The sequence below is a fragment of the Coregonus lavaretus genome (genome assembly GCF_964263955.1).
Source record: "Coregonus lavaretus genome assembly, contig: HAP1_SCAFFOLD_2787, whole genome shotgun sequence".
Taxonomy (NCBI): Eukaryota; Metazoa; Chordata; class Actinopteri; order Salmoniformes; family Salmonidae; genus Coregonus; species Coregonus lavaretus.
The window spans coordinates 1,812-13,941 of record NW_028166870.1 but is presented as its reverse complement, the minus strand read 5'-3'; positions in this window follow the sequence as shown (position 1 = coordinate 13,941).

Genomic DNA, 12,130 nt, shown 5'->3' with positions numbered 1-12,130 from the left:
TAGATATACAGTACCAGTCAAAACTTTGTAAACACCTACTCATTCAAGGGTTTTTCTTTATTTTTACATTGTAGAATAATAGTGAAGATATCAAAACTATGAAGTAACACATATGGAATCATGGAAAAAGTGTTAAACAAATCAAAATATATTTTATATTTGAGATTCTTCAAAGAAGCCACCCTTTGCCTTGATGACAGCTTTGCACACGCTTGGCATTCTCTCAACCAGCTTCATGAGTTAGTCACCTGGAAAGCATTTCAATTAACAGGTGTGCCCTCTTAAAAGTTAATTTGTGTAATGCGTTTGAGCCTAATCAGTTGTGTTGTGACAAGTTAGGGGGGTATACAGAAGATAGCCCTATTTGGTAAAATACCATATTATGGCAAGAACAGCTTAAATAAGCAAAGAGAAATGACAGTCCATCATTACTTTAAGACATGAAGGTCAGTCAATACAGAAAATGTCAAGAACTTTTTAAGTTTCTTCAAGTGCAGTCGCAAAAACCATCAAGCGTTTGATGAAAGTGGCTCTCATGAGGACCGCCACAGGAATGGAAGACCCAGAGTTACCTCTGCTGCAGAGGATAAGTTCATTAGAGTTACCAGCTTCAGAAATTGCAGCCCAAATAAATGCTTCACAGAGTTCAATTAACAGACACATCTCAACATCAACTGTTCAGAGGGGACTGTGTGAATCAGGCCTTCATGGTCGAATTGCTGCAAAGAAACCACTACTAAAGGACACCAATAAGAAGAAGAGACCTGCTTGGGCCAAGAAACACGAGCAATGGATATTAGACCGGTGGAAATGTGTCCTTTGGTCTGGAGTCCAAATTTGAGATTTTTGGTTCCAACCGCCGTGTCGGTGAACGGATGATCTCTGCATGTATAGTTCCCACCGTAAAGTATGGAGGAGGAGGTGTTATGGTGAGGGGTTGCTTTGCTGGTGACACTGTCTGTGATTTATTTAGAATTCAAGGCACACTTAACCAGCATGGCTACCACAGCATTCTGCAGCGATACACCATCCCATCTGGTTTGCGCTTAGTGGGACTATCATTTGTTTTTCAACAGGAAAATGACCCAAAAACACACCTCCAGGCTGTGTAAGGGCTATTTGACCAAGAAGGAGAGTGATGGATTGCTGCATCAGATGACCTGGCCTCCACAATCACCCGACCTCAACCCAATTGAGATGGTTTGGGATGAGTTGGACCGCAGAGTGAAGGAAAAGCAGCTAACAAGTGCTCAGCATATGTGGGAACTCCTTCAAGACTGTTGGAAAAACATTCCAGGTGAAGCTGGTTGAGAGAATGCCAAGAGTGTGCAAAGCTGTCATCAAGGCAAAGGGTGGGTACTTTGAAGAATCTAAAATATATTTTGATTTGTTTCACACTTTGTTGGTTACTACATGATTCCATATGTGTTATTTCATAGTGTTTGTCTTCACTATTATTCTCCAATGTAGAAAATAGTAAAAATAAAGAAAAACCCTTGAATGAGTAGGTGTGTCCAAACTTTTGACTGGTACTGTATATATATATATATATATATATATATATATATACACACTGAGTGAACAAAACATTATGGACACCTGCTCTTTCCATAACATAGGTGAAAGCTATGATTTTTAAGCCTTAAGACATGGATCGTGTATGAGTGCCATTCAGAGGCTGAATGGGTAAGACAAAAGACGTAAGTGCCATTGAACGGGGTATGGTAGTAGGTGCCAGGCGCACCGGTTTGTGTCAAGAACTGCAACGCTGCTGGGTTTTTCACACAACAGTTTCCCGTGTATCAAAAATGGTCAACCACCCAAAGAACATCCAGCCAACTTGACACAACTGTGGGAAGCATTGGAGTCAACATGGGCCAGCATACCTGTGGAATGCTTTCGACACCTTGTAGAGTCCATGCCCCGACGAATTGAGGCTGTTCTGAGGGCAAAAGGGGATGTGCAACTCAATAGTAGGAATGTGTTCTTAATGTTTTGTACACTCAGTGTGTGTATATATATGGCTCCCAAGTGGGTGGGCATGGCTGCGCTCCTGCCCAGACATGTGAAATCCATAGATCAGGGCCTAATGAATATATTTCAATTGACTGATTTCCTTATATTAACTGTAACTCAGTAAAATCTTTGAATCTTTAAAATCAATTTTGTTCAGTATAGATAGAGGAGAATGTGCTTAACGGGTGCATGGCGCAGATACAATCTACTGATTCAGGCTCTGGACATCTGACTGCAAGTTACCAGAAAGACTGTGACTGCTGACTATCAACTCTGTCCAGTGAAATTAGAAAAGTACAGTTGCCTGCCTATGAAGCTTGTTACACCACATTGGCAGACAGACTTTGAAAGATCAGTCAGATCTATTAGACTAAGGGCTCTATTCAAACTGTAAAGCTGACGCGTTACAGATTCCGCGATAGAAATTGAAAGCTAATTTCCGACAATATGCAGCGTTTACCGTGAACTTAGTCTCCGCTAAAGCAGGAACATAGCCTTTAAATTTCAATCACGCTGTAAAGCGGTATTTCCGTGATGCGGATTGAATAGAGCGCTAGTTTGACTAATACATATAATTTGGGCGAGGACATTTTAGTGACTAGCCTTCATAACTTTAGCTAGATAGTCATCTTAACTTTCCAAAATACTGGTCGACAACTTGCTAACTGTAGCTAATTGATGAGCTGCCACATGACTCACTCACCTGGGGCGTATTCATTACGCCGATTCTGTTGCAAAACGTTTCTAAAACGGAAGCAACCGGAACGAAACGTGGAGGGACCTACAGTACCTGTATTTATCCAATGGAAAACTCATATTCTGTTTTGCAACGGTTTGGACTAATGATTACACTCCTGATTTGCCCTGAAGCTAAAACAGCTTATGTTAGCTAACTAGCGGTACATACTATACTGCCCACATTGACTAACAAACCTAGCTAGCTATTCGTTAGCTAATGTCAATTCCCAGTGGCCATTGCTAAATCTGGCAAAGCTAGCTAGCTAGATAGGTGCGCATCCAACTAGCCATATTACGTAACGTTAGCTAATTAACTAAATAAACCAGCAGGGACACGTTTCGTTTATCGGTTCCCGACATATGGTGAGAATAACAATGATGTATTAGCTAACGTTAACTGTTAGCTTTCACAGTCGTTGACCAAATCACTTATTGAAACAGTTTGCTTTGCTAACTAACTTTACATAGGCAAAGCAACTCACCTGGCCAACTTTGTTAATATTCTCCTCTGCATACGATGTTAGCTAGTTTAGCCGTGTGTGTTGCTTTTCAGACCGCCTGCCCTCAAGTCTACCTCCTCTCCAAAATGACATGTAAACAAAACTCTTCAGTAACCATGGGCACCACCAGCCTACCGAGACCAAAAAAAACAACTATATTATTTTTAAAGGTTAGAAATGTGTTATTAACGAAAATTCGGAGGAATTTGAAAAATGTTTTTTTTTATTAGCAAACATTTACAGTACCAGCCAACAGTTTGGACACACTTACTCATTCCATTTTTACTTTATTTTCTACATTGTAGAATATTAGTGAATACATCAAAACTATTAAATAAAACATATGGCGTCTGCTAAATGACGTAAATGAAAATATGGAATCATATAGTAACCAAAAAAGTGTTAAACAAATCAAAATATATTTTAGATTCTTCAAAGTAGCCACCCTTTGCCTCGATGACAGCTTTGCACACTCTTGGCGTTCTCTCAACCAGCTTCACCTGGAATGCTTTTCCAACAGTCTTGAAGGAGTTCCCACATATGCTGAGCACTTGCTGGCTGCTTTTCCTTCACTCTGCCGTCTGACTCATCCCAAACCATCTCAATTGGGTTGAGGTCGGGTGATTGTGGAGGCCAGGTCATCTGATGCAGCACTCCATCACTCTCCTTCTTGGTAAAATAACCCTTACACAGCCTGGAGGTGTGTTGGGTCATTGTCCTGTTGAAAAACAAATGATAGTTCCACTAAGCCCAAACCAGATGGGATGGTGAATCGCTGCAGAATGCTGTGGTAGCCATGCTGGTTAAGTATGCCTTGAATTCTAAATAAATCACAGACAGTATCACCAGCAAAGCACTCCCACACCATAACACCTCCTCCTCCATGCTTTACGGTGGGAACTACACATGCGGAGATCATCCGTTCACCCACACAGCGTCTCACAAAGACACAGCGGTTGGAATCAAAAATCTCCAATTTGGACTCCAGACCAATGGACACATTTCCACCGGTCTAATGTCCATTGCTCGTGTTTCTTGGCCCAAGCAGGTCTCTTATTATTATTGGTGTCCTTTAGTAGTGGTTTCTTTGCAGTTTCTGAGGCTGGAAAACTCTAATGAACTTATCCTCTGCAGCAGAGGTAACTCTGGGTCTTCCATTCCTGTGGCGGTCTTCATGAGAGCCAGTTTCATCATAGCGCTTGATGGTTTTTGTGACTGCACTTGAAGAAACTTTCACAGTTCTTGAAATGTTCCGTATTTACTGACCTTCATGTCTCTTTGCTTATTTGAGCTATTCTTGCCATAATATGGACTTGGTCTTTTATCAAATAGGGCTGTCTTCTGTATACCTCGTCACAACAGAACTGATTGGCTCAAATGCATTAAGAAGGAAAGAATTTCCATAAATTCACTTTTAAAGAAGGCACATCTGTTAATTGAAATGCATTCCAGGTGACTAACTCATGAAGCTGGTTGAGAGAATGCCAAGCGTGTGCAAAGCTGTCATCAAGGCAAAGGGTGGCTTCTTTGAAGAATCTCAAATATAAAATATGTATTGATTTGTTTATCACTTTTTTGGTTACTACATGATTCCATATGTGTTATTTCATAGTTTTGATGTCTTCACTATTATTCTACAATGTCAAAAATAGTAAAAATAAAGAAACCCTTGAATGAGTAGGTGTATCCAAACTTTTGACTGGTAGTGTATATTCGAAAAATCTCGGAACTTCTTGGCATCATTGGCATGTGTCGCCAGACAGACTTCCTGTGTAGATGAAAACGCCACAGAGCCGGCGTGAGATATGGCTCGGAAAACGTACCTTCATCCAGCGATGAGAAATACATTGTACTCATTGTACTCCGAATTGGCGAGAAGATTGAACGACTGCTATAAGGAAGCAGGTGGTCGGATCTGCTAACTATGGCAGGTGCTGTCTGGAATGTTGGGTGATAGAACGGTTTGAATAATGAATAATAATATTTATTTCTGGACATACAGTACATGACAGACATAATAAGATACACCATTCATTCACCACAAAACGAAAACAAAAAAAGCATAAATCACTCAACAATTATAGTGATAAAGCATAGAAAGTTTTCCCCCTAATATTCCTTGGTTATAGTAAGCAGTGAACATCTATTGTTTCAGTCTGGGCAGGGGTAGCATACTTTAGGTTCCCAGTGGTAAACACCTTCACAGGGTAGGAGTCCATAGGGCCCTTCAGGAGGAATCCATACTCAGAAGGGTCCCTCAGGTGGAGTCCATACTCTGAGTCCCAGCAGTATAAGGTGCCTCAGGAGGAGCATAATCAGTAGGGTCCCAGCAGTATACTCAGTAGGGTCCCAGCAGTATACTCAATAGGGTCCCAGCAGTATACTCAGTAGGGTCCCAGCAGTATACTCAGTAGGGTCCCAGCAGTATACTCAGTAGGGTCCCAGCAGTATAATCAGTAGGGTCCCAGCAGTATAATCAGTAGGGTCCCAGCAGTATACTCAGTAGGGTCCCAGCAGTATAATCAGTAGGGTCCCAGCAGTATACTCAGTATGGTCCCAGCAGTATACTCAGTAGGGTCCCAGCAGTATACTCAGTAGGGTCCCAGCAGTATACTCAGTAGGGTCCCAGCAGTATACTCAGTAGGGTCCCAACAGTATACTCAGTAGGGTCCCAGCAGTATAATCAGTAGGGTCCCAGCAGTATACTCAGTAGGGTCCCAGCAGTATAATCAGTAGGGTCCCAGCAGTATAATCAGTAGGGTCCCAGCAGTATAATCAGTAGGGTCCCAGCAGTATACTCAGTAGGGTCCCAGCAGTATAATCAGTAGGGTCCCAGCAGTATACTCAGTAGGGTCCCAGCAGTATACTCAGTAGGGTCCCAGCAGTATACTCAGTAGGGTCCCAGCAGTATACTCAGTAGGGTCCCAGCAGTATACTCAGTAGGGTCCCAGCAGTATACTCAGGAGGGTCCCAGCAGTATAATCAGTAGGGTCCCAGCAGTATAATCAGTAGGGTCCCAGCAGTATACTCAGTAGGGTCCCAGCAGTATACTCAGTAGGGTCCCAGCAGTATACTCAGTAGGGTCCCAGCAGTATACTCAGTAGGGTCCCAGCAGTATACTCAGTAGGGTCCCAGCAGTATAATCAGTAGGGTTCCAGCAGTATACTCAGTAGGGTCCCAGCAGTATACTCAGTAGGGTCCCAGCAGTATACTCAGTAGGGTCCCAGCAGTATAATCAGTAGGGTCCCAGCAGTATACTCAGGAGGGTCCCAGCAGTATAATCAGTAGGGTCCCAGCAGTATACTCAGTAGGGTCCCAGCAGTATACTCAGTAGGGTCCCAGCAGTATACTCAGTAGGGTCCCAGCAGTATACTCAGTAGGGCCCCTCAGGAGGAGTTATAGTCAGTAGGGTCCCAGCAGTCCCAGCAGTATAGTCAGTAGGGCCCATCAGGTTCTACCATGGTATTGAATAGCAGGTAGGACAGAGGGAAGGCCATGCGGAAGTACGACTCGATCAAGTAGCTGTAAATAAGTAGCAGGTCCACGTTCTCCCGCACCGCCGTTGTCGGCGGAGACGTGTCCCCTCGGTGGGCGGGTCCTCAGGGTTCTGGGGTGGCAGATGGGGGAACAGGGTCAGCTCGATGTCATTGCTGTGGAAACAGCCGTCGAAGGCCATGGCCTGGCTGGCGTTATAGGAGGTTGTGAGCTGAATGGGGGGACAGACACCTACACATATAGAATACATCTCAATACAATGTGTGGATCACATTCAACATATTAGGAAAGAAACTTGTGGTGATTTCATGGAGTCTTAATTTCTCATATCTGAACACTAGAGAGCAGTGTTGTGTAGAGAGAATACTCTCTCAACAAAATCCTGGATATGGATAACCCCTGACCTTTCCTCTCTACAGTCGTCTCATCTCCTCCAGCATAGAACAGTAGTTGACAGCAGCATATTCTATCACTGACAGGAACACAAACAGGAAGCTGGTCCACAGGTAGATGTCCACCGCCTTCACATTAAGACACCTGGAACACACACAAACACACACATACTTAGTAGGGTCCCACACACACACACACACACACAGTCAGTTAAACACTCAAGAAAACCCGCTAGTCCCTCACCCCAAACACACACAAACACACACACACACACACACACACACACACACACACACACACACACACACACACACACACACACACATTGACACTTACCTGTGGCATGGAGGAGGACACCCCAGTAATGATGGTGGACATGGTACTGTAGTGATAACTGAAGGAAAAGGCCAGGTGTGTGTGGGGAGGAGGACAGCAGGCGTGTTAGGGCTGGAGAGCTCTAAAGGGAGAGGTGTCTGTGTGTGGGGAGGGGGACAGCAGGCGTGTTAGGGCTGGAGAGCTCTAAAGGGAGAGGTGTCTGTGTGTGGGGAGGGGGACAGCAGGCGTGTTAGGGCTGGAGAGCTCTAAAGGGAGAGGTGTCTGTGTGTGGGGAGGGGGACAGCAGGCGTGTTAGGGCTGGAGAGCTCTAAAGGGAGAGGTGTCTGTGTGTGGGGAGGGGGACAGCAGGCGTGTTAGGGCTGGAGAGCTCTAAAGGGAGAGGTGTCTGTGTGTGGGGAGGGGGACAGCAGGCGTGTTAGGGGTGGAGAGCTCTAAAGGGAGAGGTGTCTGTGTGTGGGGAGGGGGACAGCAGGCGTGTTAGGGCTGGAGAGCTCTAAAGGGAGAGGTGTCTGTGTGTATAACCTATTATGTACTGTATCTAGTATCTAGAAGTATAATCATGTGAATTGGGGTGTGTGTTTAGCTCTAGCTAGATGTGTTCAGGGGTCTGTTCCGGGGTGTCTTCAGGGGTGTGTTTACAGGTGTGTTCAGCGGTGTGTTCAGGGGTGTGTTTCCCTGTGTGTATGTGTTAACCCAGAGAGAGGCGTGCAGGCAGCCCTCCTGTCGATCCAGAAGGAGACCCAGGACAGCAGCACCATCAGCATGGTGGGGAAATATGTCTGCAGCATGAAGAAGAAGATATGTCCCTCAAGATTAAGTTTACAAACAACCTGTTACACCAACCTGGAGAGAGAGAAAGGAAAGGTGATGGGTTAGAGAGGGGAGAGAAAGGAAAGGTGATGGGTTAGAGAGGGGAGAGAAAGGAAAGGTGATGAGGTTAGAGAGGGGGAGAGAAAGGAAAGGTGATGAGGTTAGAGAGGGGGAGAGAAAGGAAAGGTGATAAGGTTAGAGAGGGGGAGAGAAAGGAAAGGTGATGAGGTTAGAGAGGGGGAGAGAAAGGGAGAGGGTGATGGGGTTAGAGAGGGGGGGGAGAAAGGAGAGGTGATGAGGTTAGAGAGGGGGAGAGAAAGGAAAGGTGATGGGTTAGAGAGGGGGAGAGAAAGGGAGAGGGTGATGAGGTTAGAGAGGGGGAGTGAAAGGAAAGGTGATGAGGTTAGAGAGGGGGAGAGAAAGGGAGAGGGTGATGGGTTAGAGAGGGGGAGAGAAAGGAAAGGTGATGAGGTTAGAGAGGGGGGGGAGAAATGAGAGGTGATGAGGTTAGAGAGGGGGAGAGAAAGGAAAGGTGATGGGTTAGAGAGGGGGAGAGAAAGGGAGAGGGTGATGAGGTTAGAGAGGGGGAGTGAAAGGAAAGGTGATGGGTTAGAGAGGGGGAGAGAAAGGAAAGGTGATGGGTTAGAGAGGGGGAGAGAAAGGGAGAGGGTGATGAGGTTAGAGGGGGGGAGAGAATGGAGAGGGTGATGAGGTTAGAGGGGGGGAGAGAAAGGAAAGGTGGTGGGTTAGAGAGGGGGAGAGAAAGGGAGAGGGTGTTGAGGTTAGAGAGGGGGAGAGAAGGGAGAGGGTGATGAGGTTAGAGGGGGGGAGAGAAAGGAAAGGTGATGGGTTAGAGAGGGAGAGAAAGGAAAGGTGATGGGTTAGAGAGGGGGAGAGAAAGGAAATGTGATGGGTTAGAGAGGGGGAGAGAAAGGGAGGGTGATGAGGTTAGAGAGGGGGAGAGAAAGTGAGAGGGTGATGAGGTTAGAGAGGGGGAGAGAAAGGGAGAGGGTGATGGGTTAGAGAGGGGGAGAGAAAGGAAAGGTGATGTGTTTAGAGAGGGGGAGAGAAAGGGAGAGGGTGATGAGGTTAGAGAGGGGGAGAGAAAGGAAAGGTGATGGGTTAGAGAGGGGGAGAGAAAGGGAGAGGGTGATGAGGTTAGAGAGGGGGAGAGTAAGGAAATGTGATGGGTTAGAGAGGGGGAGAGAAAGGAAAGGTGATGGGTTAGAGAGGGGGAGAGAAAGGAAAGGTGATGAGGTTAGAGAGGGGGAGAGAAAGGAAAGGTGATGGGTTAGAGAGGGGGAGAGAAAGGGAGAGGGTGATGGGTTAGAGAGGGGGAGAGTAAGGAAAGGTGATGGGTTAGAGAGGGGGAGAGAAAGGAAAGGTGATGGGTTAGAGAGGGGGAGAGAAAGGGAGAGGGTGATGAGGTTAGAGAGGGGGAGAGAAAGGGAGAGGGTGATGAGGTTAGAGAGGGGGAGAGAAAGGGAGAGGGTGATGAGGTTAGAGAGGGGGAGAGAAAGGAAAGGTGATGGGTTAGAGAGGGGGAGAGAAAGGGAGAGGGTGATGAGGTTAGAGAGGGGGAGAGAAAGGGAGAGGGTGATGGGTTAGAGAGGGGGAGAGAAAGGAAAGGTGATGAGGGGGAGAGAAAGGAAAGGTGATGGGTTAGAGAGGGAGAGAAAGGAAAGGTGATGGGTTAGAGAGGGGGAGAGAAAGGAAATGTGATGGGTTAGAGAGGGGGAGAGAAAGGAAATGTGATGGGTTAGAGAGGGGGAGAGAAAGGAAAGGTGATGGATTAGAGAGGGGAGAGAAAGGGAGGGTGATGAGGTTAGAGAGGGGGAGAGAAAGGGAGAGGGTGATGAGGTTAGAGAGGGGGAGAGAAAGGGAGAGGGTGATGGGCTAGAGAGGGGGAGAGAAAGGAAAGGTGATGGGTTAGAGAGGGGGAGAGAAAGGAAAGGTGATGGGTTAGAGAGGGGGAGAGAAAGGGAGAGGCTGATGGGTTAGAGAGGGGGAGAGAAAGGAAAGGTGATGGGTTAGAGAGGGGGAGAGAAAGGAAAGGTGATAGGTTAGAGAGGGGGAGAGAAAGGGATAGGGTGATGAGGTTAGAGAGGGGGAGAGAAAGGGAGAGGGTGATGAGGATAGAGAGGGGGAGAGAAAGGAAAGGTGATGGGTTAGAGAGGGGGAGAGAAAGGAAAGGTGATGAGGTTAGAGAGGGGGAGAGAAAGGAAATGTGATGAGGTTAGAGAGGGGGAGGGAAAGGAAAGGTGATGAGGTTATAGAGGGGGAGAGAAAGGAAAGGTGATGGGTTAGAGAGGGGGAGAGAAAGGAAGGTGATGAGGTTAGAGAGGGGGAGAGAAAGGAAAGGTGATGGGTTAGAGAGGGGAGAGAAAGGGAGAGGATGATGAGGTTAGAGAGGGGGAGAGAAAGGGAGAGGGTGATGAGGTTAGACAGGGGGAGAGAAAGGAAAGGTGATGGGTTAGAGAGGGGGAGAGAAAGGGAGAGGGTGATGAGGTTAGAGAGGGGGAGAGAAAGGAAGGTGATGGGTTAGAGAGGGGGAGAGAAAGGGAGAGGGTGATGAGGTTAGAGAGGGGGAGAGAAAGGAAAGGTGATGGGTTAGAGAGGGGGAGAGAAAGGGAGACGGTGATGAGGTTAGAGAGGGGGAGAGAAAGGAAAGGTGATGGGTTAGAGAGGGGGAGAGAAAGGGAGAGGGTGATGAGGTTAGAGAGGGGGAGAGAAAGGAAGGTGATGGGTTAGAGAGGGGGAGAGAAAGGAACGGTGATGGTTAGAGAGGGGGAGAGAAGGGAGAGGGTGATGAGGTTAGAGAGGGGGAGAGAAAGGAAAGGTGATGAGGTTAGAGAGGGGGAGAGAAAGGAGAGGTGATGAGGTTAGAGAGGGGGAGAGAAAGGAAAGGTGATGGGTTAGAGAGGGGGAGAGAAAGGAAGGTGATGGGTTAGAGAGGGGGAGAGAAAGGGAGAGGGTGATGAGGTTGGAGAGGGGGAGAGAAAGGGAGAGGGTGATGAGGTTAGACAGGGGGAGAGAAATGAAAGGTGATGGGTTAGAGAGGGGGAGAGAAAGGGAGAGGGTGATGAGGTTAGAGAGGGGGAGAGAAGGAAAGGTGATGGGTTAGAGAGGGGGAGAGAAAGGGAGACGGTGATGAGGTTAGAGAGGGGGAGAGAAAGGAAAGGTGATGGGTTAGAGAGGGGGAGAGAAAGGGAGAGGGTAATGAGGTTAGAGAGGGGGAGAGAAAGGAAAGGTGATGGGTTAGAGAGGGGGAGAGAAGGAACGGTGATGGTTAGAGAGGGGGAGAGAAGGGAGAGGGTGATGAGGTTAGAGAGGGGGAGAGAAGGAAAGGTGATGAGGTTAGAGTGGGGGAGAGAAGGGAGAGGGTGATGAGGTTAGAGAGGGGGAGAGAAAGGGAAGGTGATGGGTTAGAGAGGGGGCGAGAAAGGGAGAGGGTGATGAGGTTAGAGAGGGGGAGAGAAAGGGAGAAGGTGATGAGGTTAGAGAGGGGGAGAGAAGGGAGAGGGTGATGGGCTAGAGAGGGGGAGAGAAAGGAAAGGTGATGGGTTAGAGAGGGGGAGAGAAGGAAAGGTGATGGGTTAGAGAGGGGGAGAGAAAGGGAGAGGGTGATGAGGTTAGAGAGGGGGAGATAAATGGAGAGGGTGATGAGGTTAGAGAGGGGGAGAGAAGGGAAAGGGTGATGAGGTTAGAGGGGGGGAGAGAAAGGAAAGGTGATGGGTCAGAGAGTGGGAGAGAAAGGAAAGGTGATGGATTAGAGAGGGGGAGAGAAAGGGAGAGGCTGATGGGTTAGAGAGGGGGAGAGAAGGAAGGTGATGGGTTTGAGA